This window comes from Podarcis cretensis (assembly GCF_951804945.1).
Source record: "Podarcis cretensis genome assembly, chromosome: 7".
NCBI lineage: Eukaryota > Metazoa > Chordata > Lepidosauria > Squamata > Lacertidae > Podarcis > Podarcis cretensis.
In genome coordinates, this window is record NC_137176.1 from 72,405,335 (window position 1) to 72,433,154 (window position 27,820).

Below are 27,820 nucleotides of genomic sequence, written 5' to 3' on the forward strand. Positions count from 1 at the left end.
GTTTGCAAGAATTGAGGTCAGGGTTTTGCAAGCTCTTGAGCTAGTTCTGAGAAACGAACCCCAAACCTTGCAACAACAGGATGTGTGCCCACCACAGGATTCAAGATGCGAGGCACATTTAGAAACTGTTAAACCACAAAGCTCGCTTCGGTACATTTACCAGAAACAGATGGTCAAAGAGGGGGATTTACTGGAATCAGAAATAGGTCAAGTAGTTTCTCTTTCAATAATAAGCCATCGGCGCCATCTAGTGGATAAGGCAGCTTGGAACCGAACAAGGCAATCGCCAATTCTCATTGGTTGAGCTATAATGAATATGCATTAAAAAAGCTGCTTGCCATTGGCTAGGGGGATTGCCAGGGGGCTGGATTTTTGCTATGCCTAAGGGTATAAAAGTTGTCTGTATCTGATGATCGGGGGGCATTTTTCCATTCTTCCTAAATGCACCCATTTGCTTTTGCCTGACAAAACCAAATTGAATATAAAACTTTCTTTAAAAATATTGCTGCCTGGTCTTTACATTTCTGGTCTGAATTCTGAAGTCCCTACACCTTAACTGCTTCCTTCATCTTTATAAATTCTTTGTTTTCGCTTGTCAGTTTCTTAGTTACTACTTCTTGTTTATTCGTCCTAGTTTTTATTTTTTTTATAATAAATTTTTATTAATTTTCCAATTTTTTAACAAACACAACAGAAAAAACATAAAAACAAACACATAAATTCGTAATTTCTTAACCTTATTTCCATAAGCCTCTTTTCTCGGACTTCCCCATACCTTCCCCTTTTTGCATCCTTTTATTTTTAACAATTATTCAACAACCCTTTTAGCCAATTTAAATATAAATTCATTCTCCCTTTCAATTTTACCCTAAATCAAACAAAATTTACCGCTGTAATTCTACGTCTTCCTCTCCCTTAGCATTTTAGCACTCCTCAATTTTATAGTAGCTCTTATGATATATTTTAAACTTCTTCCAGTCTTCTTCCACAGTCTCTTTCTCTTGGTCGCGGATTCTGTCGGTCATTTCTGCCAGTCCCATAAAGTCGATCACTTTCGCCTGCCATTCCTCCAGCGTGGGTAGCTCTTGAGTCTTCCAATACTTTGCTAGAAGAATCCTTGCTGCCGTTGTAGCGTACAAAAAAAAGTTTTTATCCTTCTTCGACACCAGCTGGCCGACCATACCCAAGAGAAATGCCTCTGGTTTCTTATGAAACGTGCATTTAAGTACTTTCTTAATCTCATTATAAATCATTTCCCAGAAGGCCTTAATCTTTGGGCAGGTCCACCAAAGGTGGAAGAAGGTACCTTCAGTCTCTTTACATTTCCAACATTTGTTATTGGGCAAATGATAAATCTTCGCAAGCTTGACTGGAGTCATGTACCACCTGTAAATCATTTTCATAATGTTTTCTCGTAAGGCATTACATGCCGTGAATTTAATACCTGTGGTCCATAACTGCTCCCAGTCAGCAAACATAATGTCATGACCTATGTCCTGTGCCCATCTAATCATAGCTGGCTTCACTGTCTCATCTATTGTATTCCACTTCAACAGCAAGTTATACATTTTTGATAAATTCTTAGTATTGGGTTCTAACAGTTCTGTTTCTAATTTCGATTTCTCCACCTGGAAACCGATTTTCCTGTCTTGTTTGTAGGCCTCCATTATTTGAAAATAATGGAGCCAATCCCGTACCTTGGACTTTATTTTCTCAAAACTTTGTAGTTTAAATTCACCACCTTCTTGTTCTAAAATTTCAGAATATTTTGGCCAGTTAATTCTCATATTGAGTTTCTTTACCTCCTTAGCCTCCATTGGTGAAAGCCACCTGGGGGTTTTATTTTCCAATAAATCTTTATATCGAATCCAAACATTGTATAGTGCTTTCCTAACAATATGATTTTTAAAACCCTTATACACTTTAACCTTGTCATACCAAATATATGCATGCCAACTGAAATTATTATCAAATCCTTCCAAGTCTAGAATGTCTGCATTTTCAAGAAGCAGCCAGTCTTTTAGCCAGCAGAAAGCTGCCGATTCATAGTACAATCTTAAGTCCGGCAGGGCAAACCCCCCCTCTTTCTTTAGAATCAGTAAGTATCTTAAACTTAATTCTGGGCTTTTTGCCCTGCCAGACAAATTTAGATATGTCTTTCGGCCACTTCTTGAAACAGTCCAATTTGTCAACAATTTGTAATGTCTGAAACAAAAATAACATTCTAGGCAATACATTCATTTTGATTACTGCAATTCGACCTAACAAGGAAAGCTTCAGGTTCGACCATATTTCTAAATCTTTCTTTATCTCTGTCCAGCACTTATCATAATTATCCTTAAATAAGTTTACATTCTTAGATGTCATGTTAATCCCCAGGTATTTTACACTTTTTGCCACCGTTAACCCAGTTTCCTCTTGGAATCTCTCTCTTTCAACATTTGTTAGGTTTTTTTCGAGTACCTTAGTTTTTTGTTTGTTCAACTTAAATCCTGCAACCTGACCAAATACTTGAATTAGTTCTAGAACTCTTTTGGTACTAGTGTCTGGCTCTTGCAAGGTCAATACTAAGTCATCTGCAAAGGCCTTCAATTTGTAATGTCTGGCTCCGACCTGAATCCCTTTCACCAGCTGGTCCCCCCTAATCATATTTAACAAAACCTCCAGGACCGATATAAAAAGTAATGGGGATATTGGGCACCCCTGCCGTGTCCCTTTTTCAATAAATAGTTCATCAGTAACCACATTATTTACAATTAACTTTGCCTTTTGCTCAGAATAAATTGCACTTATACCATTTTCAAACTTTTGGCCTACCCCCATCCCATGGAGATTCTTCTTCATAAATTTCCAAGATATATTATCAAAGGCTTTCTCCGCGTCCACAAAGATTAAAACCGCCTTTGTATTAATATTCACTGTTAACATTTCTATAATGTCAATTATATTCCTTACATTAGTAGATATATGTCTACCCGGGAGAAAGCCTGCTTGATCTTTGTGAATCTCCTCCACCAACACCTTCTTCAATCTTTTTGCCAAAATGTCTGCAAATATTTTGTAATCCACATTGAGTAATGATATAGGGCGGTAGTTCTTGATCTGTTTTTTATCAACCTTAGTCTTTGGTATAAGTGTAATAAAAGCTTCTTTCCACGTTTCGGGTGCCCTTTTCCCCTCTAATATCTCATTGCAAACCTCCTTAAGCGGCTGTATTATCCAGTCCTTCAAAGCTTTGTAGTATCTGGAGGTTAATCCATCTGGCCCTGGAGATTTCCCCAGTTGCATATTTTGAATGGCACCCTCTATTTCTTGTTCAGTTATTTTCTCATTTAAAACCAGCGTACTTTGTTGCGAAATTTTTTGTAATCCATATTTCTTGAGAAATTCTTCCATTTCTCTTTCGTTTTCCGGCCCTTGTGCATATAATCTTCTGAAATAACTCTGAAAGCAGTTACTGATCTCATTTGGTTTAGAAATGTTCTTTCCATCCACCTCCAAGCTTGTGACTGTGTTCAATTTCTGTCTCTTCTTCAATTGCCATGATAGGAGTTTTCCACATTTATCTGCCAATTCGAATGTTTTTTGTCTCATTTGCTTAGTTTTCCATTCAATCTCCTGGTTCATCAATTCCATATATTGCTTCTGATACAGTTTAATTTCTCTCAAGATCTCATGTGACTTTGGTTTAGATCTCAATTTCTTTTCACTATCTTTTATCTTTTCCAGAATCTTATCTTTCTTCTCATGCTGTTTCCTCCTTTTTAAGGAGTTCTGTTGTATCAGGAAACCCCTCATCACGGCCTTGCTTGCGTCCCAGATCACTCGTTTCTCCACTTCTGTCCTCAGATTTATCTCAAAGTAATCCTTCAAAGTCTTTTGGGCCTTTTGGTAAACCTCTGGATCTCTAAATAAGGTGTCATTCATTCTCCATCTAAAGGAGCCAGCTGTTGTTATTTTCATTTCCATCTTTACCGCATTATGGTCGGAGCATGTCTTTGGGCAGATTTCCACTTTTTATATCTTTGGAGCCATTCCACTAGTAATCCATATTTGATCTATTCTTGTCCAGGTCATCTGTGATTCCGAAAAGAATGTTCCCTCCCTCTCGAGAGGGTTTCTTGTTCTCCAAATATCAATCAAGTCCAAATTGTCAGTCATTTCGAAGAAAGTCTTAGGTAATCTCCCATCCTTGGAGATCACCTGTCTTTGTGCTTTGTAACATATTTGTGGAGACGCCGCCGTTCATATCCCCTAAAAGAATCACCTTATAATCCAAATAGTCCATTAATGTCTCATGCAGTTTCTTATAAAATTCTGCCTTCCCTTCATTCGGTGCATAAATTCCAAATATCAAAATTTTTTTCTCCTTGAATCTGTATCTCAATTGCCAAAATTCTTCCATGTTCATCTTTGAAAATCTGTTTTGGAGCCAGTTTCTCTTTTGCATAAATCACCGCTCCTCTTTTCTTAACTTTATCTGATGAAATAAATTCTTGTCCCAATCTTTTATTTATAAGTAATCTTCTATGTGCCCTTGTCACGTGGGTTTCTTGTAGACAAATCAGATCCAATTGTTCTCTTTTCAAAATATGAAAAACCTCACGCCTTTTTCTGGGAAGGTTCAGTCCATTACAATTCCAAGTTAAAAATCGCAGAGACATTGTTGATTAGTTGCCTCCAACTGCACCCTGCAGCTGTTCTTCGTCCGTTGGTGATTTAAGTCCAAATGTCAAGTTCCCCAAGTCTGTGTCCGATGTTGAGTTTAACACTCCTTTCACCAGGTCCTCCCCGTACCTGTCCAAAAATTGTTCTTTATCTTGTACTGTTCTTATTTTAACTTTCTTTCCTCTAAAGTTAAAAGACAAACCCTGTGGAAATTCCCACCTAAAAGGTATGTTGTTCTTCTTCAGCAGGTCAACCAAGGTCTTGAACTGGGTTCTCACCTCCAGAATATATTTTGGGATATCCCTGTAGATTTGACAGAGGCATTTTGAATCTGGAGTGTCTTCTGGTAATGCAGACTTAGTATCTTGTCTCTTTCCTCTTTAGATCTCAGTGTTATCAGGCAGTCCCTTGGAATCTTCCTGCCTTGCCTTTTGCCCAATCTGAAGGCAGTTGTTATCTCAAATTCTTTTTCCTCTAGGTTCACCTGCCAAAAGTCTGAAATTTCTTTTGTGAGAAAGTCCACTAGGCTGTCCCCTTCACTTTCTGGAACAAGCCTAAGTCTCAAGTTCTTCTCCTTACGTTGCATATCCCATAAAGACAGGGTCGCCTCATGTTGGTCAAGCCTCCTGCAGACCGGTACTAAATTTCCCTGTGTAGATTCCGCAGTAGATTTGGCTTCTTCCGCAATCTTCCTAATTGTGGTGTTGTCCTGCACCAATTTGTTTATAATCTCTGTGTTAGATGTCACGCTCTTAGTGTTCAAGTCCAATTTTGCCGTTAAATCTGCCAGTTGCTTGGTATTTTCTGTACTCTGTTTATTCAGCTTTTCTAAAGATTCATTTATCTTCAGTAATGCCTGCGTCACTGACTCCATGAATGCACTTATTCCTTTTTCCTGTCCAACTGGGCCTGTTGGCAATAGTCCTGATAAAGAGCCCCTTTTCTTTTGTGCTGCTTTAGCCTTAGATCTTGTTGCTATCTCATCTGCAGGGCCACTCATGTCCCAAGGTCGTTCCCACAGGAACAGGTCTTGAATGGAAAAAACCAGTGACTTTGTTTTTAACAGTCAATGTTGCAACTGTTACCTTCAGCCCTCTAGAGGGAGCCAAGATATCCAATAAGCAGGGAAACAAAGAGTCCAAAAAACCCTCAGAGGGAGAAAGTTACTAAGAAACGTCTCAGTCTTTTTAGTTGCAACAGTATTATTTCTACAGAATCTCAGACACTTGTATCTAAAAAAGTCCCCACTTTGCAACACACCTGACAGTTCCCTGTCAAAGTGCTTCACCCAGACAGTCCGTTCCCAGAGTCAGAGGCTGCAGCAAATTGTCTCTTTAAATTTTTTTCCGCAGGTTTTCTTTTCTTCTTCTCCCCCCCCCCGTTCCTGCTTACTAGAGGGGGGATTAAGCTCAATGCTAGGGTTAGTCCTTTCAAAAATTCTCCATTTATTTATCAATTACAGCTTCCTGGATCCGTTGCTTTAACGATCATGCAATCCGGGGGAGGCAGATTTCCTTTATTTACCGTCCCCACTTTCGGCCAAATTTTTAAAATTTTAATTTAAAGTCCCGATAAAGTTGCCAATCCTACTCACGGGAATCTCTTTTCAGTCCAAATTTCAGGAAGGAATCGGCGCTCTCCGTCAATGGCGATGCGGCTTCACTCCACGGGCTGGGTAGCGACTCTCAGCTCCGCGCACCCCCGATGCTCCTCCGGAGCCTTTAAAAAGGCTCTTTCGCAGTAAAGGGGGGCGCAAAAAATGCCCACCGAGTCTCCTTGTTCACAGGCTTCCGCGCCTGTGATTTTAGGGGTCCCCGCTTCGCCGTAGCGGTCAGACCCGAACTCGTGGAGTAGCCCCTTCTCCGGAGATCGGAGAACGAGCCGCCATTAGCGCTGGCGCCGACCGGAAGTCCTGTTCGTCCTAGTTTTTAGATCCTGAACTGTCAAGTTCCTTATTTTGATCAGTCTTAATGTCCATTGATTCTAATTTGTCACTTAGATTCTTGTTCATTCCTGCAATAATTTCTTTCAGAACTGCATTCGAGTCTGGGTATGCTAAAGATGTCCTTTTTGCTTGTAGTCCTGTCGTGGCCAACAATGTTGTTTGTGTTTGATTTTTCTTGGAGCCCATGTCTGAATCTGTGATTCAGTCAATGTTCGTTAGGAAATTGAAGGTTTTATAAAATTCAGTGTTTCCAAAGTTGATTTTTATTAGTCAGAATTTTCCTTTTCCCCCTGTTGGATTTTGTAACCAATTGGGGTCCCGGTGGGATTATTTAATTGTTAACTTAAATCTGTAAGCTCAGGCAGGGAGACTGCTGGGCAGTGAGGCGGGCAGTAAACCAGCACAATCTCTAACAAGGAACACCCACTCTAGATTCCCCCCCACCAACTGGACAGAGAGCCTGGAGATAGATAATCTCTATAAACCACAGCCACCTCCCTGACCCATCATTCTGTCCAGCTATTACACTGAGGTGGGCACAGCTGGGTGAGACCAACTCCACCCTGTTCACCCACCCAGGTTTCAGTGATACATGCCAGATCAGCCACCTCATCTATAATCAGATCATGGTTGAGGAAGATTTTATTCTGGGCTGACCTGGCATTCAACAGCAGTAGTCCCGGACCCGAGGGTTGGCTGGTATAACAACCACAATTCCCCAGGATGGAGGAGGGATTGGCACACAGCACAGTCACTATATGCCCGGGCCGCGTGCCCCTTAACTGGCCTGCTCCTCCCATGCCATACCTCCCCCTACCCAGAAACACTGTAATTGGGCCTCCCCCTTGCTCTCACAGGCACATCCCACCAAGTACTCTTGCAGCTCAATTTAAAAATTGTTAAAATATTAAAAATATAATTTAAAAGGATATAAAAACAATTTAAAAGAAGCTCTCTGCTGAGCAGCAGCAGTCCTTATAAAACCTATCAGGCCCCACCCTAGGCCAGGTGGAGAGAGGCAAGAGCAGAGCCCTCAGGCTCTCAGCAGGGCAGTCCTTGCTAGCAGGCATAGCGAAAGGATTAGAGATAAATTTGCTAATATGCCTTAATTAGTGATAGCACGGTGTGTGTGTGTGTGTGTAGATTGATAATCACATGAAAACCTGAACCGGAGGTAGCAATGCCTTTGGTTCATAGACTGAGGTGCGCTATTGTTATATCAGAAAGAAGCCCACAAACTGAATGAAATCCAAACTCTGCAATAGAAAGAAAGAATGCAGTTTATTTTGCTGGCAGCAATTGAGTGGCTCTGTGGAATGTTTCCAAAAGCAGAATCCCCCTGGGCGGAGACTGCCCAGTGCTTATATACCCTTTTCCCACGTGAATACATTAAGAATTGCATATTCATTTACTGCAACAGGAATTTGCTAATTATTAAACAACATCCTTTCACAGCCTTCAAGTTCTACCCAAGGCAGGCTTCTTGGCTCCTAGAGGCGAGCATTCCACAGATAAGATAAAAGGGAAATTGCCTGTGACCATTTAGGACAAATAGATCATAGAGTTCTCTGTTACTGACAAAGGAAGAAGAGAGGCTAATATGCTTAAACAGCAGCTGCGCAGGTGTGAAGCTGCTTCTTAGGATACATGGGAACTATATTATCAAAGGAGAGGGAACTCAAGGGGGGGGGGTCACTGGGAAACTATACCTATATTATACTTAATATAATAAATCAAAACTTTTGCCACAATAGCTACTATTCATAAAACAAAGAGGCACAAATGTGAAGCACTACCCTGCAGGCAACACCACTAAAAAGACTGGATAACAGCCACTAAAGCCCAATCAAAACAGCCCCTTTTTATTATTTGATTATTCATTTGTTTGTTTGATGTTGCCTATAGGCTACTGCTGATAAAGTTTTTGAAAAAACATTCCCACTGTATATAATGTGTTAGCAAAAGTAATCTAGCGATTGCCAACTTCCAAAGCCTCACAGTGAGAGGGCTAGACTGAGTGGGTGATCCAAAATGGCCAATGGCTCCGGCGGACCTCACTCCATCCCCTGACTAATGAAACAGGGCCCACGCAGCAACAATGAGAATAAATGGGGTAAAAACCCAGCTGGTAAATGGACAAGCAGGAGACAAAGGAGCACATGGCAGTATTCCCAGCAGAGTCAGGCTAAGAGGACAAGTTAAAGTTAAACAAAGAACTTAAATGCACACACACACTAAAGGGGGGGCAAAAAGAAAAACGTGCCCGGCAATGGCCGTTCCCTGCTTAAAACATTCCAGATAAGCAAATCACACAATAAAATGAAACAAAAGGGGGGGGGGATGTAAAGGAACAAACACCCAGTGAAGCCTGTCCTGTGTTACAATGAAGCCAAATCAAACACACACACTCCCCTGTTTAGAAATCATGCAAGGCTGGTCACACATCCACATACACCTGATAGCCAGGCCACCACCAAAGAGGAAAGTTGCTTTAGCAGCAGACATGGACACCAGGGGAGAAGGTACTGACTCCTCAAGCTGTAATAAATCCACAACAGAAAGTGAGCACACACTGCTGTGTGGCATTTTTAAGAAGCAGCATTGATTGGGGAAGCCGAGTGGGTGGCTGCAGCACAGCTGCCCCACCTTGAACCGACTCTTGAGCGGCTGCAAAGGGAAAGTCTTCGACTAGGCTAAACCATTCAGCTAGGGAAGGAATCAACGACTAAAGAAATCTGGCAAAAGGGGGCGAAAGAGGAGAGCTCCCCGGCTGCTCCACAGTTTAAATTCCCCACGGCTGTGCCCTTCTCTGGTGCTGATTGGCCAGCGGAGCCACACTGAGAGTGACGCTGCTGTAGTCGGCACAACTTGCCACCCCAAGCCGGATGACTACAGGGACCAGGATGCCTGGCTGCAACACCACCCACTGAGAAAGGAGAGCAGACTTCTTGCAGAAGTGGCCACTGTTTCCCACAAGCAAATTAATCCTACTTCCTAGCTATTTTCCACAAGCAAATCAATCCTATTTCCTCAAGCTTGCATGTATTTCACTCCTTTGGATGCTAGCTGGTGATGGTAACCCACTGGGTGGAACATCATCCAGGGAGGAAGCGAGGATTGCAGGGCTGGATATGGGAAACCAGGCCTGAAGTTCCCCACCCTTTGGGCCACCACATGAAAACTACTAGATGGGCATACTCCAGTAGCACCTGGGCTACTTATTTCCCTGTTCACCACCTGAAAACCCTCCTCCTCTTCATTGCTGATCTTTGAAAACCAGGTAGTACACCTGCTTCAGTGCAGTAACTGTAGTACTAAGGAATGTGTTGAATAACCAGGTGAAAACGAATCCTCATCTATCTCTTATGTTCACAGCTGTTGGGTTGAGTGTGTGGAATTAAACACCCCTGAACAGATCAAGCAGCTTGACAAATGAGTGTTGGTTACGGCAGCATTTCCTGCTGTTACTTTAAATTACGCCAGCCAGCAGCTAAATGTATCAGTAATCTCAGATATGACTCAGATTTCTCAATGTAAAATGGGAAATGAGTCATCTGCTATAGATACAAAATGATCCTCTGCAGATGCTCATCTAACGTTGAGTCATGATTTGAAAAACAATGTTTTTTAAAAAGTGTTCTTGAAATAAGATTTTTTTCATTGAAACTCTTTAAAACAAAAAGTCAGCTTTCACTATATATTTATTGGTTTCCTACAAAATATAAACAAGTTCCCCTGTTTCACATCCTGTTCCCTTATCAAATCTTGCCATAACCTTGTTTGTGAACTCAGTGGATGCCAGTTGTTGGAATGTTCATCAGAAAATTTTATGAAGCGGTACCATACTTCAATAAAGTCACCTGCATTTTCAAAACATGCACCTCTTTGCCAGTTTTTAAGGTAAAGCAATTGCCCATTCATTCTGTCACCATCGTGTGATGTGCAGATGTCCAAATCCTTTCTAGTTCAGTGCTATGCGAAGTCATGGCACCAGCAAAAGAAAAGTAATAAGTTCCTTGTAGATTGAGTTGAACCTTCTTTAAATATTATTGAGAAACTGAAACTTGGGAATATTATTGAGAAACTGAAACTTGGGAAACTTTTATATACAGATTTGTAATATTGCTTATTTACACACACTCCCAGAATGGCTGCACTTAATCACATAGCCACCACATATGGAGTGTAATACCAACTGTGTTACATCCTCTCCAGCACATTGGTGATGATGTTTTGTCTATGTAGCTGCATCTTAATGGGGTTAAATGCCATCTATACATTAACTTAGAAGAATTTTCTTATGAGGGTTGACACTGATCTTAAAGGGATTTTTTTTTTTTTTTGCCTATAAGGTATTCCTGTCTGCCTCCTTAATTTTGATACCTAGGTCAATGTTTCCCTTAATTGTTTAACTGATGAACGTTGTAGTCAGAGGCTTCTCCAGTGCCCCAGAGGAGGGTTGGTCAGGTTAGCCATATTGATATCTTTGTTCTTAACTAGTTGTATTTTTCCGAAGAGTGCACCTTGCAGAGATCTCTTTTTGACTCCAGTTTTGTTGCAAATTCTTGGCAAGTCATGGCAAAGTTACTTAGGACCGCTAACATAGCTTTGATAGTGTCTATACCAAGTCTTGATCTCTGAGATGTTCACATCGTGTTCATGGAAGAAAACACACTCTCCACTGCAGCATTGCTTCCTGGTAGGCAGAGGCACAGTTGAACCAACTTTTGTAGCTGTGGATAGGGGATCATCTTCTGATAAGAAGAATGAGAAAATGTCACTCCCATCTTGAACACACAGCACCACTTTAATTCCATTTAGTTCTATTTTCTTTTGATACATATTATTTCAAAGAAGAAATTTCATCAAATAGATGATCTTCACTTAGATCAACTCCTACTCTTGATGTAAAATATTGGAGACATTCTTCAAAGTTTTCTCTCTGTGAAAAAGTCCTAAGCAAAATGCATTCCATACACCTAATAACTTCAGAGTGGGAGCTCCAAGCAGTTAGATCAGGGGTCAGCAACCTAAGGCCCATGGGCTGGAAGCAGCCCGCAGAGCTCATTTGACAGCCCCACGAGCTGCCTTCCAACCAAGTTGCACACTCGTGCGCTGCACTATCCTGCACAGCGCAGCGCGGGGACTCACTTCTGTGGCGCCCAAAATTGCGTCTGCACAGATGCAGACACCAAAAATTTCAGGTGCGCATGTGATCTGGCCCATGGAGGGATCTCCACGAGACTGAACTGGCCCAGGAAAGATAAACTGTCAGGAGGAGGTCGGTACACCAAAAGGAATCCTGTACTGCCCTATTGCCCAGCTTCCAGAACATGCACTCAGAAAACTGGGTCTTCCTAATAGGACGCCTGGTGCAAATTAATGACTTCCTAAAAATCACTGCAACCCCCCCTCCCCGCCCACATGACCTGGGTTGCTGTGCGTAAGAGAAACCTATTGGACAAGCAGCGGCAAGGACAGGCCCATCTACTTCATCCAACCAAGTCTCTGTTACACATGCCTGGTTAAGTCCTCCATCCACAATCAAGTTGTAGATGGCAGTCTTATGAATCATTGACCTAACATTACACAGCAACACCTTCAGGTCATGTGGGTTTCCCTTGTTGATTCCAGTATCCATCTGGTCAAGACCAGACCCGGAGGCAGGGATAGTCTTCAAACAACGACTAAACCTGCCTCCTTGGTAATGACATGGTCTGGTCTTCGTGCAACTCCTGCCCATGATCACCGAGATCGGATGTCCCAGTGCTTCCTCCCCCCCCCCCCCCGTGGAACTTGCCCCAGCCATTGTGTTGTCTGGGGCCCCACTCCCAGGCAGCCCTGATCCCGTCGCTTAAAAACAAAACACAAACAATACAACCAATAAAAACAACAAAAAACAAAAACAGAACAATTATACTAAAATTAATCCCCAACCAAATATCCATCCCACCCACCCACCCCCAACAAAGGAAAAAAGGAAAAAAAGAAAAATTTAAAATGCCACCAACTGCTTAAGGACATTTAAAAACACATTAACCACTTGGGACAGGGAAGCAATAGCAGAACAACCTCCCGCACTTCCCCAAAAGTTTGTTCCAAATGAGGGCCTGGGCCAGTTGGAAAGGCCTTGGAAGGGAGCAGGCCCTGCAGTCCTCACCACAGCCAATGATCCAAGGTCTCACTGCCACAGGAGTCCCTTTGTAGCTGGGAGAGTGAGGGCCTGGGCCATGCCCCCTGGGCCCGTTGGAAAAGGCCCTGGAAGGGAGCAGGCCCTGCAGTCCTCCCCACAGCTGATGGTCTGGTCTTAGCGTAGCTCCTCCTGCCCATGATCACTGGCACCGTGATTGGTTGTCCCAGTGCTTCTGCCCCTGTGGAACCTGCCCCAGCCATTCTGTTGGCTGAGGCCCACACCCAGGCAGCCCTGACCCTTTCCCCTTAAAAAGCAAAATACAAACTATACAGTAGCCTAACAAAATAGTAAAAGCCCCAAACAATTATACTAAAATAAAACTAATCCACACCCCAAGTCAACATTTATCCCACCCCAAACTAAAATAAAATAGAATAAAATCAAAATATATAAATAAAAACCACTGTTCACAGTGCAAGAAAGTAAAAACGCTTTTAAAACATTTTCAAATATGTAAAACTGAAGGAGTGGAGACCAGAGGTCCACTTTGAGGAGCCAGACTGAAGCCATTTTATAAGAAGCAAGCTAAAAGCTAAAAACTACTTCTCTCCTCTGCTTGCACAAAGCATTTTTGTAAACGCAGCAAGTGTGGTCAGAGCACTTCACACCTGCAAGCTAGCTGTTGACCCAATTCCAGTAAAACACCGAGAAGAGAGTGAACAACAGGAACTTCTAGCTCACCACAAAGACAAACTGAAAACCACAAATTGCCTTGATAGTGCAGGTGGTCAGAAGGGTTTGTACTGGGAAATGTAAAGTAGGTCAGGGAGTTTATAGGCTCGCAGCGCCACCTAGTGGATAATGCAGCTTGGAACCAAACAAGGCAAAACGCCAATTATCATTGGTTGAGCTTTTAATGAATATGCATAAAAGGGGAATGCCTGGGGGTGGGTCAAGGGGCTGAACTGTTGCTTTGCCAAAAGGTATAAAAGATGTCTGCATCTGATGGACAGGGGGCATTCTCTCATTTTTGCTGAATGCACCCCTTTGCTTTGCTTGTCTGACAAATAAACCAAAGTCAATAAAACTTTTCCTTTTAAAATATTGCTGCCTGGATTTTTTCCATTCTGGTCTGTATTCTGAAGTCCCCTACATTTCTGGTGCCAAAGGTGACTCGGATCAGGGACCTTAAGTCCTCAAAGGACCAGAAGGCAGCCCCCTTGTCCTTTTCTGGGCAGGGCACAGCTGAGGGCCAAGGCCCACTTGCTCCAGAGCGCGCACCGAAACCTTTCTTCGGAGGAGGGCGAAGCCAGTTTGACCCTCTGCTGCGTCCTGAGAAAGAAGACAACGGATTGAAGGACCGAGGTTGGGAGAACAAGGCAGAGACCAGCCAGCTGGTGAGTACATGGCAAAGGGCCCTGAGGACATAGGAAGGCAGACCTCCTGGTAATTAAGGAGAAGGGACATACTGATCACATGTCCAGTGTGTTTGGTGGCAGTAAGGGAAGATTTGGCCCCTGATAACCACCCACACTTAAGGATTTAAAAGAAGGTAGAAAGGAAAAAGGGGGGAACCGGGAGGCTAGTGTGTGGTACAGCGTCCAGTGAAAGGGGCACTTGGTGCGTGTGTGTATGCAACCCCAGGGTATTCCCCTGGGGTAGAACCAATAAGTACTTCGTTTCCCAGCCGGGCGACTACGACTGGGCAAGGAACATTGGGAACTGAGTCTGCGTGTGTTTGGTGTTTGGGGACGCTGCGCAAGGGCCATACTAAATATGGGAGGGGTGGCTCAAAGGGTCCAGTAACTCCCCTACAATGTATGCTGAACAATTTCAAGAAGGGATTCAGCGGAGACTATGGCATTGTGATGACGCCAGGACATCTGCGGACCTTGTGTGAACTAGATTGGCCGACGCAGAAAACGGGGTGGCCATCCGAAGGGACCTTTGACCAGTCCCTGGTTCAGAGTTTATGGTCCAACATAGTCAAGGACCGGGGGGCCATCCTGATCAGATTCCATATATTGACAGCTGGCTGAACGTGATAAACGAAAACCCCCCCTGGTTGAAGAGGTGCAAAACTGAGCAATGCAAAATTATGGCCCTTGGGGCTGAAATTAAAGGAGTACAGGCACAAAATCGCCTTAAGAAGCCCATCTACCAGGGACCCGAGGCAGAAGTCTTGACTCCACCACCCCCATATGTTCCACAGGCGGTAGTGACCCCTTTGGGAGGACAGGGACAGCCCCCCCCCCCGCTCCACAACTGCCCCAATATGCAGCCTTAGGAGCTGAAGTGGCAGCCTTAGGACCTGAAACGGCAGCCTTAGAAGCCGAAGCGGCAGGGGGAGACCTATTAGACAGCCCAGGAGGAAACAAGACAGAGCCCAGTTATCAGATCCTGGATGAAATATACCCCGATCTCAAAGTAAAGAGGGAAAAAATAGCCCAGCAAAGGACCAAGTCCACCCTATATCGAGAAGCTGTAGCAGCCTACCAGAGGGCTCGAAATAAAGCATTGTGGGAATACATAAAGCGATCCAGGATCACCACAGAGGCAGGAACAGCAGTCCTGGCCCCCCTTCGCTTGGTCTGGGACAATCCACCACCCGCATTACCTGCACCTCTGGCAGGTCAGGCCGGTGCCCAAGGCGGTGACCAAAATAACCCTCCGCCTCCACCGCAGGTTAGGACGTTCACCCTCCAATATGTCCCCTTCACCACCACCGATTTGATGAATTGGAAGACCCACACCCCTCCATTTGCTGAGAAGCCCCAGGCAATGGTGGACTTGTTGTCCTCAATATTTGCAGCGCATGAGCCCACCTGGCCAGACTGTCAGCAATTGTTGAACACTCTCTTTACCTCAGAGGAAAGGAGGAGAATTAATACACAGGCGTTAGAACACCTGAAAGACCAGCAGGTGCAGGAGGCGGATTGGCCTAATCGGTATCCCTTAACCAACCCACAGTGGGACCCAAATAATGTGGACAATCGCAACGCTCTAAGTACCTATCGCGAAATCCTTTTGCATGGAGTTCGCAGGGCAGCTAGGAAGCCCACTGACCTGTCCAGGGTGACCGCCGTCGTGCAGAGGTCTGATGAATCTCCGGGCGATTTCTTGGAACGCCTGATGGAAGCATACAGAATTTGGACCCCCTTTGACCCTGAACTCCCTGCACATGAATTAATGGTAAACGCCTCCTTCATAGGACAATGTTCAAAGGATATTAGAACCAAAATCCAAAAACAGCCTGGGTTCCAGGGCATGTCCAGATCTCAGATCATGGCCATTGCCCAGAAGGTGTTTGAACAAAGGGGAGAGGTTGAGAAGAGGGAGAAAAAGCAGTGGATGAAAGAAAAGGCAGCAGTGATAGCCGCGGCAATGGCTCACAACCCAGGCACCCGAGAGGTCCGCCGCAGCTACTCAGAGCCCCGCGGTCGAGGAGGAGGAAGAGGTCAAGTTCTAGGGAGAAACCAGTGCGCAATATGCAAGCAGGAGGGGCACTGGAAGGACGAATGTCCTCAGAACCGACCAGGGCGGATGGGAAGAAACAGAGGATGATATGCCAGAGGACCGGACCGGACAGATCTTGTTGGCCTGGCAGCCATGGAAGAATACCAAGACTAGGACGGACCGGGTTCCTCTTTTGTAGGCACTCAGCAAGTCTTTTCAGGTTCCCAATTGGAACCCATGGTCAGAATCAAATTAGGGAACCGACTTATGGACTTTATGATCGATACCGGAGCTCAATATAGTGTGATAACCACTCCCCTCCAACGTGAAAGCCAAAGAACAGTGAGCATAGTGGGGGCAACTGGCAACCAATCCAGAAAACCTTTCCTGCAACCCTTGGACTGTCAAATCGGGGGGCGGCACCTCACTCATCAGTTTTTGTATATACCTGAGTGCCCCGTACCTTTGCTGGGAAGAGATGTGCTCTCCAAACTACAGGCTCAAATTACCTTCACCCCAAAAGGACCTGAGTTGAAACTGCCCCCACAGGCAAGTGGCATAATGTCAGTCACAGTGCCCAGAGAGCATTCTTGGGGACTCCTAGCAGCTCTGGCTACCGAGCCTCAACCAGTCCCCTGCAATGACCCTATACCAAAGAATCTCAGAGCGCCACCAGGCGTCTGGGCTGAGGACAATCCTCCAGGATTAGCCATCAATATAACACCCATCATAGTCAAACTGAAGCCTTTTGCAACGCCAGTGTCTGTAAGACAGTATCCCTTGCCACGCCAAGCAGTGGAAGGAATACAAAAGCATTTGGACCGCCTGCTCCATTATGGGCTACTCAAGCCGTGCCAATCTGAATGGAATACCCCTTTACTTCCGGTTAAGAAGCCCCACACCAATGATTACCGTCCGGCACAGGATCTCAGGGTCGTCAACCAAGCCACAGAGACCCTACACCCCAACGTGCCCAACCCCTATACTTTGTTAAGCCTCATTCCACCTGAAGCCACCTGCTTCACTGTACTGGACCTCAAGGACGCCTTTTTCTGTTGCCGTCTAGCCCCCCAGAGCCAACCACTCTTTGCCTTCCAGTGGGAAAACCCACTAACTGGTACCAAAGGGCAACTCACCTGGACCAGACTCCCGCAAGGCTTTAAGAACTCTCCTACTCTATTTGGGACAGCATTAGCGAAGGACTTGGCGAAGTACCCTTCAGTACCGGGCCAAAAGGTGGTCCTGCAGTACGTAGATGACGTCATTTTGGCGGCAGTGGACTATGAGACCTGCAGAGAGGGCACCGAAGAATTGCTCCACCTGCTGTGGGAGGCGGGGTACAAAGTTTCCCGACAAAAAGCTCAATTGTGCCAGAACGAAGTAAAATACTTAGGTTTTAGTGTGTCACACCAGCAGAGGGCACTGCGCCCCGAGAGAAAGGAAGCTATCTGCTGCATGAAGGAGCCAACCACCAGGAAACAGTTGCGAGGATTCCTGGGAGCAGCAGGCTTTTGCAGAATTTGGATCCCAGGCTTCAGTATTTTAGCAAAACCTCTAAATGAGAGTACTAGAGGAGGAGAGAGAGAGAGAGACCCCTTTGAGTGGGGACCAGCCCAAGAAGAAGCTTTTGAGACTATTAAACAATGCCTGATGGCGGCACCAGCCCTGGGTTTGCCAAATCCCGGGAAACCATTCCAATTATATGTGCATGAACTAAATGGCGTGGCGGCTGGAGTCTTAACTCAGAAATTAGGAAGTTGGAATCGGCCAGTCGCCTACCTCTCCAAACAATTGGATTCCACAGCGAAAGGATGGCCGCCCTGCCTGCGGGCTGTCGCTGCCACAGCCACATTGGTGGAAGAAGCAGGAAAATTTACTTTTGGCCAGGAAATGTATGTGAATGTGCCCCATGCAGTTCTCACCCTTATGGAATTCAAAGGAAGTTATTGGCTAACCAACCCTCGCATGGCCAAATACCAAGGACTCTTGTGTGAAAATCCCAAAATACATCTCCAGGTTGTCAATACCCTTAACCCAGCTACTCTACTGCCCCTGCCTGATACGATCGATGTGGAACACCATGATTGTCTCCAAGTGATGGATGAGGTTTACTCCAGCAGGCCTGATTTGAAGGATGAGCCGCTGAAGAATCCAGACATTGTATACTACACAGATGGCAGTAGCTTCATTGTGCACGGCATTCGGAAGGCAGGATATGCTGTAGTGACCAATGAGGAAGTTGTGGAAGCAGAACCCCTGTCCCCCGGAACCTCTGCCCAAAAGGCCGAACTGATTGGATTGACCAGGGCCCTGCAATTGGCAGCTGGATGCAAGGCTAACATCTACACTGATTCCAAATATGTCTTCTTGACTCTGCATGCGCATGGAGCCCTATGGAAGGAGCGGGGCTTGATTGGAGCCCACGGGAAAGCCCTGAAGTACGGTCCAGAAGTTGAGACGTTACTGGAGGCTGTATGGGCTCCCGAAGAGATTGCTGTAATGCATTGCAAAGGCCATGGGAGAGGCCGGGACATGGTCACTAGAGGAAATCGAAAGGCAGATAATGCAGCTCGTGAAGCAGCTTTGAAGCCTCTACCAGTGGTCACCGCAGCCCTCATCCCAGAACTCACTCCGGACGATGTGGAACCGCGCTACACCCTTGCTGAACAGCAGTGGGCCAGCCAAGAAGGAGCGACGCTCAAGGAAGGATGGTTTCGTCTGCCAGACAACCGTGTCTTTGTCCCACAACATCTGGCCAGTGTCATTGTGAAGAACTACCACGAATCCACCCATTTGGGAGGCCCAGCTGCTAAAGCATACCTTGGGAGAATACTCTACATCCCCAACTTATCTCAATTAGTTGCTGCTATATCCCAAAGGTGTGTCCTGTGCGCCAAAAACACCCCCAGACAAGGCCACCTGCCTCCGCCAGGCGTACAACATGTGGGTTTCATCCCTATGGAAAGCTTGATTGTGGACTTCACTGAACTGCCTCCAGCTAGGGGTACCAAATACCTGCTTGTGTTTGTCTGCACCCTGACGGGGTGGACAGAGGCCTACCCCACCAGGACAGAGAAGGCTCGGGAAGTGACCAAGAAACTTGCATGAAATCATACCCCGATTTGGCCTTCCCAGGAGTATTGGCAGTGACAATGGCCCAGCTTTCATTGATAAGGTCGTGCAGGAAGTATGCAAGGCACTGCAGATAAACTGGAAGCTACATGCAGCCTACAGACCCCAGAGTTCGGGAAAAACGGAGCGAATGAATCGTACTTTGAAGACCCACTTGGCCAAGCTGACCCAGGAAACGCAGCTCAATTGGATAGATGTCCTGCCCATTGCCTTGTTTCGGGTGCGAATTGCTCCAACTAAGAGACTGAGACTTTCACCCTTTGAACTTTTATATGGCAGGCCACCTCCTTTCGTCCGGGACATCCCCGCCAGTCTGGGGCGGGTGGGAGATCACATCACCCAAGAACAAGTGCAATCCCTGTCCCGTGTTTTTGCTTCCCTATCCAGGTATTCTCTCGAGCGTATGCCGTGCAGTCTCGCTGAGCCGGTCCACCAGTTCCAACCGGGTGACAGCGTTTGGGTGAAGGAGTGGAAGCGCGACCCCCTCATCCCCAAGTGGCGAGGCCCGTACACCGTCCTCCTTTCCACCCCAACTGCGGTGAAAGTAGCCGAGGTGATCCCCTGGGTGCACCACACTCGTCTGAAGAAGTCGGAGGGTGTCTGGACTTGCAAGCGGGATCCAGCTGACCTTCTGAAGCTGACTCCAAAAACCCCTGTGTCTGACGCTACCGGGAACGCGTTGGGCCACGGGCACCAAGATCCTGTGGCTGATCATCACCTTGTGTCTGACGCTACCGGGAATGCGTTGGGCCACGGGCAACGAGACTCAACGGCTGAGCATCACAAGGACTTTTTTTACAAGGACTTTTCTCTCTTCTGTTTCTGTATATTCTGTATTAATTTGCTCTATGCCCCACAGACCTGGTCCTACCGAACCATACCAACCCCATTGGCCTGCTGACCTCTGCTACGAGTGGTTCGTCCTTCCGGTGGTAAGAGACGGCATATTTGCTGGCTGTTGGGCAAAAGGGGGGAATGAGGTTGTCGCAGTAAAACACCCTACTACCCCACTGTGGATCCTTGTCCATGCCACTCCCACTCCACCACAACGCACATGGGTATTACTTGTGCGGGAAGTTGCAGAAGTGGTCGAAATTTATCGTATCCAGGACCGATCCTGCTGCGGTGGGAGGATAACCAGCTGGTTGTCAAGAGGTAGAGCCTTGTACCAACCCCATTTGACTGACCACGCCCTAACCCTGGTCCAGGTGCTGCATCAGGAAGCAGGGCCGGGTATCAATCCCTTTTGATAGGACGGGCCCTAACCTTGGGCCTGGCGTTGCATGGGAGGGAGCCTGCACCAGGTGCATATTGAAATTGCTGAACAGGTGCCGGTAAATCCTGCAGCCCCACCTGAGACTGTTGTGGTAACTTACCCCTCCCAAAATCCTAGAAAAACACCTGAACTAGTAGGCCTAGTACTTCCACTCCTAATACCCTTGGATGTGGCAGGGTATTCTTGTGGCTGCATAAGGGTAGCCACCCCAGGGTTTCAGCCCCCATTGGCCCTGGTCAGAGGCCACTTAGGTGACCACCATCCACCGGGACCGGCAGGGAGACAAACAGGGCTCCTAGCTCCACAGGAATCCAGACCCTGGTACAGACCCTGGAACGCTGACGGCCCTGAGATAGCGGAAATCCTGGACATTGCATATCTTCAAGCCCAGGCAGGACTCCGCCGGTGGTATTTAGGCAATTAGAAGCAGAAACCCCCTCGTATGCAGAGGCGCCTTTCCCCCTTAGATTCATACCAAGAGGATTGGTCGGAGCAGCAGTTATAAGTGGTTTGCCCGACCAGTTGCTCGAAGAGGCTTCCGTTTGCAGGAAGGAACGTTGAGGTGTGGCCACTATAGCTTCATCCTATTTCAGCACCCCAGCGTCCCCTTGTGGCTGCTCTACAGAGCTTCTGAGGCTCAGGAGTGGGCCTATAGACCCTTCACCCTGCTCCAGGGAGTGGGACCAGCCTTTGAACTTTACAGAGTCTATTGTCATCCTCACAGCTCCCGAGGAATAGCAGTATATCAGTCCCAGACGGACATTTTCCCCAGTGTAGAGTGGGAACGGCGCGTGTGTGAACGCTGTGCACGCCGCAGTAGAGCCAGGAGTTAGCAGCCCACATGCCCTGGCCTTGGTGGGTCCCCATCCCCTTTGGGTTCGGTATTTTTTTTTTTTTAATAAATTTTTTTATTAAATTTTCACATTTTATCAAGACAAACACACACACACATAAACAAAGACAACACGTATGAAGTTTCATAACCTTACTTTCCTAACCCCAGTTCTTGACCTCCCCCCACCCCCCTTCATACATCCTAGTTCAATTAAATTAACTCAGCAAATTCATATCTCTCATCCTTTACATATTATTATTGTATATATATTTTTTTTAAAAAAACCTTTTACTTGGCCAGATTTTACTTATCCAATTTTCTTATAAATATTAAAACCTTTTCTAAGGTCGACTCGAATTCCTTCCACGAATTTCCCTTTTATCTTAAAAATAAATCATAATAATCAAACACAAAAGTCATAAAGATTTTTTTTTTTTTAAAAATTATCCTTTCCCCCCCCCAGCCCCGGTTTCTGTCCCTTCCAAATGTCCCCACGTCCACAAAAATAGTTTTTAGCCTGGATTCCTCACATCTGAGGCCTTTAAGTCCCTGTCAGTCTCTCTTTGCCAATCTTGTTGGTAGCCCTCCTCATTGGTCCTCGGGTTTCGAGGAAGTTCCAGCTCGGTCTCATCAGAATTTCTTCCATCCAAAGTACTTGACACCAGCTGCTGCAGAAAGTCAACCAATCCATACTCGAAGAGGAAGCCCCAGTCATATTTCTTGTTTCTTTTAAATTCAAATATTCCAAAAGTTCCGGGGGCTTCCTCCCTCCTCTTTCGCATCTTTCGCAGATTTGTAATCCAAGGGTCTTCTTTATATTCTAACAATGTAAGCTTGTGGTTGGTAGTCTCCATCTGTACTGGCCCTTGCTCACTCTCCCCCTGTTCCAAAGTTATCTCTTCTGATTCAGCTGCAGATTTTTTCCCAGTCAAGTCCATTGTGCCTTCAGCAGAGTCACTTATTTTAGAGTTCAAGGTTATAAGTTGTTTACTCATAACCGTAGTCTGCTCCTGCAGTTTTCCCACAAGAAAAAACATTCTTTCTAACTTTGCCTGTAATTTTCCATCTGCAGCCATTGTAATGTTTCAATGTTTCCCCTAGGGGGATTCTGGTTACTTAATAGTCTTTTCCCAATAGTCCTTTACCTTGTTATTTCCCTACTTTGTTTCCAACCACTTTAGTTCAAATGTAGCCAATTAAGTCCAAAAAAAAGTTAAATAATAGAGTTTTTAACTTTCGCTGCCTGTTTGACAGCTCCTTTGACAGCTGTCAAACTCCTCGTTCCTTTTTCTCCAGCTCACATAGAGGACACCCCCGGGTCTGGGGAGGTTTAGACGAAAACTTCTAAAATTCCACTCTTACTCTCCAGCACAAATCTTCTTCTGTCAAATTCGTGCAAATATTATCTTTTACAAAACACCAAAGAAAGAACTCTCCACCTTAGTTCTCCGATCTTTGCTTTAAATTTTCTGTAGGCAGGGGGGTGCGGACTTCCCTTTAGCACATCCCCCGATCGTGCCGAATTCACGGATAAAATTTTTAAAGTCCAAATTCCAATCTACTCACGGATTAATTAAAGTCCAAATTTCAGGGAAGAAAGTCAGCGGTCTCCGGCCATGGCTCGCGGCTTCGCTCCACTGCAGTAGCGGTCTACTCACAGCACCACGCCACTCCCCGTACCCTCTCCGCAGCCTTTAAAAAGGCTCTTCGTGGGTCGGGGGGGCGTTTTAGGTGCCCGCCGAGTCACCAGGTCCGCAGGCTTCCGCGCCTGCGGTTTATAAGGGTCCCCGCGTCGCCGTCGCGGTGAGACCCGTCTGCAATGGAGCCGATTCCCTCCGGAGCTCGGAGGGAATCCGCCATTAACCGGATCGCGCTAACCCGGAAGTCCCCCCTTTGGGTTCAGTATTGGCCTGTTTGTGATATTTCTGTGTTGGCGGTACGCTTCTCCGTTCTGGGGCACCGCAAACCTCGTGAATCAGGATGAGGAATCAGATAATCTCCTGCATCCTGATTGTTCTCGCCTCTCAAATGGCCGCAGGATGGAGGGCAAACACCTTCCTGAATATGACAACGGCTGTGGCCAAGGGCCTGAACAAATCAAGCTGCTGGATATGTGTGCAGGGGCCTATGCACCTGGGGCAGGGGATCCCAATAACAGGGGTTCCCGTTCTGGTGAATCATAGTTATTTCAACTACCACCTACTTATAGATATCATAATCCGTAACTCCTCTTACGTGGTCCCTCAGCATCACATATGGGAGTTGGATAGGGTCTTAGAGGGAGGCCTGTGCATCCATAGGAGTTTACCCCCCCTTGATGTTGAATATGTCCGGAAGCACCACCCTTGGGTAGATCCTCCGGAGGGAAAATTTGTGGGCAACTATTCAGGGTGTTCTGCTCTATGGATATTGGATTACCATAAACTGATCTTTCCCAGGATGGACACAAAAACCTTCCCCACTAAAGTACCGAGCCAAGTAAAGGGAGGGTTTTGGATATGTGATCACACAGCCTACAAGACATTACCTCGTAATTGGTATGGGACCTGCGCCTTGGGAACTTTGACCCCAGGGCTCACCATATATGACACATTCCCGGGGAACGGCCACCGCCGCTACCGCAGGGCAGGGAATCCCCCGGCCAAGAACCCCCTATTGATCAGAGACACCGCCTACCACTCTTTCATGAGAGCATTCGTTCCCTGGCTTGGGGTTGCTGAGCTAGAACGGGCCCTGGCCAATATCTCAGCATCACTAGAGATCTTTGCGACCTCTACCGCTGATACCTTCACCACTCTACAGCAAGAGATAATGCTACTAGCCCTAGCAGCCAATGTCACGGCTGAGGTCCTACTGGCCCTTCAGTTGGAAATCAGACAGACAGCCACTATCACTATGCAGAACCGGATGGCTCTGGATTACCTACTGGCCAGCCAGGGAGGGGTTTGTACCCTTTTGAACACCTCATGTTGTGTGTACATCAATCAAGACCAACGAGTGGTAACTGGTATTGAGCAGATTAGAAAGTTGGCCAATATATACAACCACAGTAATCAAGTTGAGGACAACATTGAACGTATCAAGAAGCAGGCGGACCTGTATCACAAAGTCAGTTTAGCTGGGGGAGGAGACCTCCCCAGCGTATGGAGTTGGCTCACTTCTTGGCTCCCTGGTTGGTCATGGTTAAAAGAGATTCTGCTGGTGGTTCTCGTTATTTTTATGGCTATATTACTCTTATCATGCCTCTTGCCTTGTTTTATCTAGATTGTACGCTGAATGGTAAGCCGCTCAGTTAATGCAGCAACACACACTCATGTCCTGGCTCTTTATAATGTGGTACCCATTGATCCATCGATCGAAAATGATGAACCGTAACCGGTCAGCATTTTCATGATGGAAAGGGGGGAATGAAGGAGTGGAGACCAGAGGTCCACTTTGAGGAGCCAGACTGAAGCCATTTTATAAGAAGCAAGCTAAAAGCTAAAAACTACTTCTCTCCTCTGCTTGCACAAAGCATTTTTGTAAACACAGCAAGTGTGGTCAGAGCACTTCACACCTGCAAGCTAGCTGTTGACCCAATTCCAGTAAAACACCGAGAAGAGAGTGAACAACAGGAACTTCTAGCTCACCACAAAGACAAACTGTGAAAACCACAAACTGCCTTGATAGTGCAGGTGGTCAGAAGGGTTTGTACTGGGAAATGTAAAGTAGGTCAGGGAGTTTATAGGCTCGCAGCGCCACCTAGTGGATAATGCAGCTTGGAACCAAACAAGGCAAAACGCCAATTATCATTGGTTGAGCTTTTAATGAATATGCATAAAAGGGGAATGCCTGGGGGTGGGTCAAGGGGCTGAACTGTTGCTTTGCCAAAAGGTATAAAAGATGTCTGCATCTGATGGACAGGGGGCATTCTCTCATTTTTGCTGAATGCACCCCTTTGCTTTGCTTGTCTGACAAATAAACCAAAGTCAATAAAACTTTTCCTTTTAAAATATTGCTGCCTGGATTTTTTCCATTCTGGTCTGTATTCTGAAGTCCCCTACAAAACCATTTTTGACATTTGCTGCAGCAGTAGCAGCAGCAGCAGCATCAGAGTCCTGAGGCCTCACTGGAGCCTCTTAGAGCTGTGATGGTGAGTGTGGGCCTCGCCGCCTAGGCCTGATGGAATTGGCCTGCAGGAGGGAGCGGTCTTCCCCAGCACTCACGATGGCAGCAGCAGCAGTGTCCCAGGGCCTCGCTGAGGCCTCTTAAAGCTGTGATGATGGTGAGTGTGGGCCCCGTGACCCTAGGCCTGGTGGAATTGGCCTGCAGGAGGGAGTGGATGGCAGTGGTCTTATTCATCATTGACCTGGCATTGCACAGCAGCACCTTCAGGTCATGTGGGTATCCCTTGCTGATTCCAGTATCCGTCTGGTCAGGACCAGACCCGGAGACAGGGATAGTCCTCAAACAACGACTAAACCTGCCTTCTCGGTAATGACATGGTCTGATCTTAGTGTAACTCCTCCTCCTACCCGTGATCACTGAGATCGGTTGTCCCAGTGCATCCCCCCTGTGGAACCTGCCCCAGCCATTTTGTTGGCTGGGACCCACTCCCCGGCAGTCCTGACCCCTCCCCTTAAGAACAAAATAAAACCTAAAAAGCAACAATACACACAATAAAGCAATACAATAAAACAAACAAAAAACAGTAAAAATTACAAACATACCAAAATTAAACAAATTCCCGAACCCGACTAAACATCCATCCCACCCCACCACCAAAAAATAATAAATAAAAGGAAAAAAAGAAATTTGAAAAGCATTTTAAAAAGAACTCTGCACTGTTCTGAGTCCTCTTGGGCAGCAGCAGTGGCAACTGTCCTTATGAGGCCTGTCAGGCCCCGCCCTGGGCCAGATGGTGTGTGGCAGGAATGGGGGCCCTTAGGCACTCAAGCAGGGGAGTCCTCCGGGGCAGAAATTTGTGTTCCTGTCCTACTATCTCACGAAACTCTTTTAGATGTTCTACTCTCACTGTAAATATGTGAAAATAACAAAAAATCTTTACTACAAGTCTTTCAACATCAACAGGGATTGGATTTATTATGTATCATATGATCATTACATCCCAAGATGAGAATATTCTTTCCCAACCCTTCCTTCATTTTGTTTGAACCTTCAGGTTGTTTGAACCTTTCCTCTTCAGACCACCAAAGTTAGTGTTTGTAATGTCTGCTGAAATTGCTACCACTTTGTGCTCCAAACCAAGATCCTTGATTGTTTGAAATGAAGCCATGTATATTATTTCCCCTGTAATTTGAACAAAGTCCACAAGTTTATTATGGATGGATAAAGCTTTCTCAGCATTCACGTGTACATAGTGAACAATAATTGGTAGCAATTTTGTATTCCAATGATTTGAAGCATCTAGAAGTATAGTTACAAAAGAAGCACCATTACTTTCTACTACAGCTTCAGCAATCGCCCAGGGAGCAACCACGTGTTTGACAATGGCTGCAACTTTCGTTCTGGAGCACGTGAATTTCGATTCATTGAATTTCTTAATCAAGCCAGAAGTACAGACTGTATACTTGAAACTGTGGTAATGCCTCATGGTATGAAATGCGAAAGTTCCTTCTTGAAGGGCAATGTTTATTTCACTTTGATCTGGCAGAATCTTCTTAAAGTATGTTGATACGTTTGTGTTGCTACTTTCCTGAATCACTGAGCTTTTATGTCTCTTAGTTGTAACATGTTCAACGACTGAGGTTCACCGGCCACTTCCAACAGTAAAAATTGCTTCACATAGTGAACAAAATGCAGAATGTTCCTTCACTCCTCTTCTGATAAATGGAAAATCCTTTAGTATCAAATCACTAACCACACATTTTCATTTCTTTGACATCGTATTAGCTTCAATAACTACAATATAAATTACAAAAAGTACATGTGGATGTGTTAAAAAACTGCCAATACTGCTAAAAACAAACACTCCACACTGGAAAAAGCAACAGAATAGAAGAGGAAAATGGAAGTGAGATGTGAAAACAAGTGCATGTTGGCAGGGAGCCAATCCCATTTTGAGAGAAAACCATGCGATAGCAGCTAGCCAATCACACTTTGATATACATATGGATGTGTCTTGTGCCATTGAATGGGAGAAAAAGTTTTAAAAGAGGATGGTGATAGTACCTAACAACCTAACAAACTAACTAAAAAGGGACTCGGATTTTTGTTATTCTCCCCTCCTTTAAAAAATAAAAATGAGAATTAAAAGCAATTAATTAATTAATTAATTAATTAATAGCAGAGAGTCTTGGGTGAAGTGGCGATTCAAGGGAATGGCATTTGCTGGTTCAGGGCTCTCTTCTAGGCACCGCCATTTTATTTTTTAAG